Source organism: Cygnus olor, chromosome 11 (assembly GCF_009769625.2).
Source record: "Cygnus olor isolate bCygOlo1 chromosome 11, bCygOlo1.pri.v2, whole genome shotgun sequence".
NCBI classification, from domain to species: Eukaryota; Metazoa; Chordata; class Aves; order Anseriformes; family Anatidae; genus Cygnus; species Cygnus olor.
This window is the reverse complement of record NC_049179.1, coordinates 4,177,202-4,184,161: the sequence shown is the minus strand read 5'-3', so window position 1 is coordinate 4,184,161 and position 6,960 is coordinate 4,177,202. Positions and strand designations below refer to the sequence as shown.

Here is a 6,960-nt window from a genome sequence, read left to right as displayed (position 1 = left end):
CATGGTGACACTCTGTCTGTTTTGCTGTCTGTGACATGGGAATAATAATACTAAAATTGCCTCATAAAGTGCTTATATAGCTACAATGCACTATATAAGAATTAACTGTTATTACTGTAGACTTTGGGAGCCAGATTTTGAACTTTCCATGCACTGATGGGTCATCAAATTACCATAAGCCTATCTGGAGAAATAATTTTAGAAGTGGACTGTAGCAGAGCATGGACTTCCAGAAAAACCTTACATTGCATGTCAAATTGAAGGCTGTTCTCCCACCATCAAAACATAACAGGAGGGAACAGATCCAGACCACAGCAGGTCAGAGCAGCCATTTCATACCGACCTCTGCTAGGAGAAGTGAACTGGTGAGAGTTCATCTGCATATGGTCTGAAGAAAAACCTCAGGAGAAACAATGGATAAAAGAAATAAGTGTTGTGAAACTGAAATAGGATGACGCCAGTCAGGCCACATGACCTTGGATGCTTCCTTGTGTCCTTTCCTGCTTGTTTGTGAATGCCTTTTTCCTCCAGTTCAGGCACTCTTCTGTTTCGGCAAACACAAATAACAGCCTTCTACTTTTGGTCTAAGGGAACAACAAAGAAAGCAGAAAGAACAAATGTAACTTTCTGTGAGCAGCCAGTCTGATCTTTAACAGCAACTCGGAACAAAATGGCTAATGCCTCTGTGAACAGGCTGAGTGCTTCCAGCTTTCCAGGAAGGAAAAGGCACGGTAAGTTTGTGGCAACACACCCCATGCTTTGACTTCCAGATTCTTCTTAAGAAAAGGCAAAAGGTGCTGGTAGAATTTCCCTAGAAATTAGTAACAGAATGTGAAAAAATAGATATCCCTTTTATCTAAGAGTCATGATTTTTCAACAGTGCATCCATTCTAGAATAAAATACTACCCAGCATGCCCTGATTACAGTATGCAGGCCTAATTAATCACTGAGGAAACATTTTCACAGTCATAAAAATGAATCTGCAATTATTTGACTGGGATCTGATAACAACTGGTTTGTGGAAAGAAGCTTGGATTTTGGCACCTCCCTCCCAGAAGATTTCCAACCTGGAAAAAAATATGATTTGCAAATAACAATGAGCTGTACTTTCCAAATGTATCAGAATAGAAGACATCTGACATGCCTGGCTATAAAAGCAGAGATTTTACAGCTCTTCTTCTCCTTGTTCTCTCTAATTTTTGCAAATTTCTCATTTCCTATACTAGAAGCAGTGCTTTCCATTGTTAGCCCCCGTCCCCTTTTCCACTAGTGCTCTCAGATGTTCTATATAGTCTCTATATAGTCTCCTGTGCTAAATTTTATGCGGATTGCCTTAGGTGCTTCTAACATCCTTGATCACAGTGATTATGAGCAAATAAGAAAGCGGATTAGCAAAGGTTAACAATTAACTGGACACAGAAACATATGGAGAGAGCTGGTTAAAGAATATCTGCCCTGCACAGTAAAAGAAGGTATATGGACAGATTCATGAGCTTTTGCAGAGATAAAAGTATGCAATGAATAAGTTATCATTGTAGAAGGTACAATTCATTCATCACTTGTGGCAATAATCTGGTGGCAGGATGATGAAAAGTCTGCCATACATTTTTGTGTTACCTAGAATTTGTAGATACTTGTGGATTCTTTTTGCTTTATGTTGTAGCTTCTTAGGGAAGGCATGTAAGTGTGTATGTACTCCTTAGAGATGGCCATTATTCTCACTCTTCTCCTCCTTCCAACAAGCCACAATCAACAAAAATAGTCAGTTCTAATGAAGGAACTCAACTATGGTGTATGAATTTTAGATGGAACCTTAGATACACGGACAAGTTAGATCTTGATCCAGTGTGCATATTAACATTGTGCTAAAGCCCATCTTCAGTGTATCTGGATACTGTTTCATGCTATAAGAAATCTGCCAGCAAAGTTTTGACTAAATCCACAGCAAAGCTCAGTTTAGCTCTCAACAATCTGATCTCCAATATCTGGTTGGACTGTTCCTTTGTGCTAAGTTTTACTTGGTCCTAAATTAAAGGTCAGAATGGAAATGAGAATTTAAGAAAAGAAGTGCAAAGAAAGATTAGTATTTTTATTCATAACAGAAGGCATTTAACTGTGCGCTCAGAAAGGGAAGAGCCCAATTTTAAATCCATCCTTTCAAGACACAGCTTTCCATGCTATTTTAAATTTGGATCATACTTCGGTGCATGCCTATGACAGGCCATCCCCTGTATCTGAAGGAATGGTAAATTGCTGCATCACATTCAGGCTCTGCAGGAGAAAGCTCTTCTGATTCTCTGTCCCAGTCCTTCAGCAAATTACAAGCTAAGGAACAAAGTCACCCTAAGCTGCTGACTGCTACAGTCCCTTTTGCTGTCCTCCAAAGCAGACTATTGTGGGCTGGGATTTAGTGAACATGTAGCCTCACTAACTCATTTTGCACCAGCTACATGATGATTTTACAGGACAGAAAATGGCCCCAGACAATTTTACCTTTTGGACTTCGGGCCAGATGCTGCTTCATTTCCCTGGTGTGAGTCAGAAATGGCTCAGTTACAACAGGATAAATTGGATAAGCCCATTGGCCTCAGTGGGACAACTTAATTTGGCCCATTGGATTAGGCCCCTCACCTTATTAAAACAGTCAGTCTTCTGGCTGCAAGGAATAATATTTAAAAAAAATAAAATTGAAATTCACATAAGTTGGGATGTGCTCTGGATGGGGTTGTAACAGGATAGAATATCAGATTTAATCCTGTTTTGTTGTACAGTACTGAACATATGTGTGGCAGTACTGGAGAAAAAAGCATCCTCTCATTATTCTCGGTGTGTTTTGCAGCACACCAGGGCATCTGGGCAAGGAGACTCTCAGAACCATGGCAGGGCTGGAAAAAATTGCCTGAAATGAGGTGTAAAGATGAATAAAGAATGATTTCCTTGTTTTAGTTTGAAGATTTTATTTTTTTTCAAAAAGCAGTAAGATAAATTAGGAAGATTTGCATTTAATGTGAATGGTCTGTGTATCTCCAATTAACAGAAAAAAAACTACATAAAAATGTATGATGAATGATGCATCTGCTTGGTCCTTTTCTCATTATATATACATCTGAAGTGGAACCAATGCCATTTGCGAATAATTTAATTAAAATAATGGCAAGTATTATTTTTGTAGCATACAAAACAGTAAACATTAATTTAATAAGGCTGAGAATCATGAAATGCAATCTTAATTACTAGAAACTGGAATAATCAGCTGAACTGAGGCACGCAAGACAATTAACTTTTTAGAACAGAGTTTACAGCTGCTAGGGTGGAACTAACATACTAAGAGAGTTAGCAGTCATTACTTTGAAGTGCATAATGTTTTGGAATAAACCATAAAAGCAACATAAGATCTCTTCATTCTGCATGTCTTTTAAATATTCTATAGCCCTTGGAATTTCTCACAATATTTTATGTTTCTGTTGTCTGCCAGCCCCAGGGCTTAATACCAATCTCTGCGCCAACTCTCCTGCATAGGCATGGCTAAGCTGTCATCCAGTGAGAGTACAGACTAGAGGGGATACCCCTGGGTCAGCACAGACATTCGTGTTGTGTTATCCCTGTCCTATCTATACCTATTGTATCAGTCTGCCTTATAATGAGTTAAGTTTCTTGCATCTTGCACTCTCCCGGGAGGCTGATACAGATTTTCACTGTATCATTTAAAAACCTTCTGATTTCCAGCTCTTTTTTGCTGGGAACATTTTATAGCTTATTCTCTGTTCAGTTTTTTACTGTTCACCCTGATATATTTATAGAAAGCTAGCATACTAGCTGGACAAACAAGGAAGCTGTTAGAGGCTCCTCTTGTAAATGGACTCACGCTTCCGCTGATTATTATTTCTGGTTGGATAGGAGCTTTCCTTAATACTGGTACCAAAACTGCAAAGCATTCCATTTGGCTGTACAGGAGAACCATTTTCAAACTGGGTCACACTCAGCAGTGGTGAACTTTTAGTCCAAGTTTAAAGTCAAAAGCATCAGAAAGCTGAGAGTTATCACCTTCAGGATAAAATACATTGAGCTTTTAAGCCATAAACACTGTGCCTGACAGCCTCTTTGTTACTTGCAGTAGGCCAAATTATACCATCTGCTCTGCAAGTGACACTGCTTTTTTTTCTCAGTGTGTTCATTTCTCTGCTTTTCATTCTCCACTGCATCATTTCTGACTCATCGTATGAACTGAGCAAGAGAAAAATGGGAACCGGTAGCTCAGGCTTCATGTTTTTCATTCAAAGTCACCACACAATCGCAATCTGTCAGTGCTGCCTGCCCATGCCAAGGGCCCAGTGTTTTCCAGTCCTGTAATTTTCTAAGTTGCCACAGAATTACAAAACAAAGCAAAAGTGATTTTGTAGGGCTAAAATACTGGTCCCAAACTGCATATGTGGTAGCCAAATTTAGATGACATTTACACTTTTCTGAATAAGGGGAATGATATCACTTTTTTTTCCCCTTCAATTTGCCAGTGTGTTTTGAGAGCTCAGATTTGGGAATATGGAATAATAATCACTATTAAATTAGATAAAATATTCATCAGCATTACCGGTTCATTTAAAAAGGAAAAAGATTTAAAAAGGGAATGAAATTAAGAGGTTTTGTGCTATAACGAATAAAGCCCACAGACCTGAAAAATAATCTTAATAAAGTGACACCTAGTGGCTACAAAGAGACATGGCTAAAACCCTGGGAGAAGTTTGCCTGAGATCAGACTGTGTACAGCCTTGAAGAGAACCTGGATTCACAGAGGGAAAATAGCCACAATTTATAACAAGGAGAAGCTGTTTTTGTTGTTGGGTTGGGTTGCATTGGTTGTTTTGTGCCTTCTGATTGTTTTGGCTGAGCTTTCTGAGAAATCATTGATAAACCCTTTACATGAGCCTTAGCCTAGACCTCTTCCTCTACAGATTTACTGCAGCATTAAAACATCAGTGCTTCTCATTCTCTTCACCATCACTTCAAAGTCACCAGTCAATGATTTCAACTTTCCAAGAAGTTCATTGTGACTTGCTCTGTGAGCATTGAAGCAGCCAGCATAACTGTGGGTCAAACTGTTTTGATTTGTATTTCCAGTTACACTACAACTGAATGTACGGAAGGGGTATAGTTGCACTTTTTTGTGTTCATTTTTAGTATTTTGTGCAGTTCCTCTGCCTTGTCTGTGCATTCTTCCTTTTGTCTTGCATCCTTTTAACAAGATGGGTAAGCATCTACTAGAAAAAAGCCTTTGGCCATAACATCTGTACTTTGCATGTAAGCCAGTCCGGGACCGAGGAGTTGCAGTTATGTTGCTGTGTTTGCCCCTATGCACTAGTACTGATCTGTAGGAATACTTCATAGAAAGGATCCTGGGTCTGTAGTTCTTGTGATATTTGATGTTATTATTTGTCAGTTCAAGCCAATACAGGTACAGAAAATATGTAATTTTGAAAGAAAGATACCTGAACATGGCTTTTTAAAAGCTCTGCTGTTTTTAAACACTTCTCTCTTAGAGCATAATGCATCCTTGGAGCACAGGGCAAATCCTGTTTTAATATGCTAAGTGGGTCCTTTTGCAGTCAGTGAAATATTAAAATTGACTTCAATGGGCAAGGATTTTTGACCTCAGATTTTAATTCCAGATTTAACACTGCCCAGTTGTGTGATCTAACTCCTCTTGGGTTCTGTTTATCTGCAAACTAGAGACAACACAGGGAAAAAACTGTTTCAGCATGGCTTTCTGGCAGCATTTTATTGGGTCTGTTCTTACCAAATGTTTTGCCACTTTCAGATGGAGAATTCTACTAAAGAGTTTAATATTGTAATGCTTTTTGAAAAGTGTTTTCTAATGACAGGTAGTTGAATTGACCATGCACAGGAAATGGAGAAGCTTGTATGCTGCTCTGATTAAAGGGGAAGAAAATGAAGAAAGGTATTATAACAGTCTCATTTCTTCTTTCTCTCTCAGAAGTGATGGATTTGGAAAATTTTAGAGGGGATAATTTTAATTTCACCACTGTCCCATGTGCACAAAGGTATTGGTCAGCCAACACATCTCACCTTTAAAAGTTGACACACCTGTGTTGTGTAGCCTTTTTTCTAAATCAGAATAGCCAGATATCTTGCTCCATAACTTTACTGAAATGACCAGCACGCAGGAGTGAAAGCATTTAATGCACCGTGTACCAGTACAATAGAGCTATCCTATGCTGCAGACAGCAACTATTGCCAAAGTCCAGTTTGCACAAGTTCCATGGTTATACACATTAGGAACAGCACCCAGCAGATCTGATCAGTCAGGGCCACGTCAACTGTACACATCAACTGACACAGCTATTCTGAAAGACACGTGGGATGATAGTGCTTCTTCTCTCACCAAATGTGCAGAACAGTTTGATGCTGCCAGGAAGGGGAAGATTTCCCATTTGTGTGTTCTGCTGAAAACTTTTTCTCCTAGGTTTATTGAAAATTTATAATTTGGTTTGGTTTTAGCATAAATTTTGCTACTCATGACATTTGTTGTGTGTATCAAAGTTTCCTTCCCTTTTTCATTTTGTATTTTTGTAAATTTTGTATTTTTGTAACTATTAATAGTGGTTTTTTTTTTTTTATTAATATTAATTTTTTTTTTTTATTAATAGTGGTTTGTTTTTTTTTTTTTAATGCATGTCCAACTGGAGGGAATATAACAGCAAGTAAAATTTGGGTGGTATGATGTGCTGAAATAGTACAAATTTCAACAATATCTGAAAAGTCTGTTGCTCCTTAGTTGGATGTACAGTGTCTTTAATCAGTTTTATGTCTTTCTGTGTGCATTCATCAGCTTTGTGTGTCTTCAGAAATGGCATCTTATTACTAGTAAGTCGTATTTGCCAGGAATACTGAAATTTGTGTTGCTAAGAGCAGTTTTATGCAGGGCTCTTAAATATAGTCAACTA

The 6,960-nt window shown here is 38.3% G+C and overlaps 1 long non-coding RNA gene across 1 annotated transcript; it reads left to right on the top strand.

The window, feature by feature from the left end:
- The first annotated feature begins 257 nt into the window (after positions 1 to 257).
- On the top strand, positions 258 to 6,191 carry LOC121075885. The gene is made up of 3 exons (XR_005823217.1): positions 258 to 731; positions 4,951 to 5,144; positions 5,878 to 6,191. It is a non-coding gene; the product is annotated as an uncharacterized LOC121075885 (long non-coding RNA).
- Positions 6,192 to 6,960: the final 769 nt, after the last annotated feature.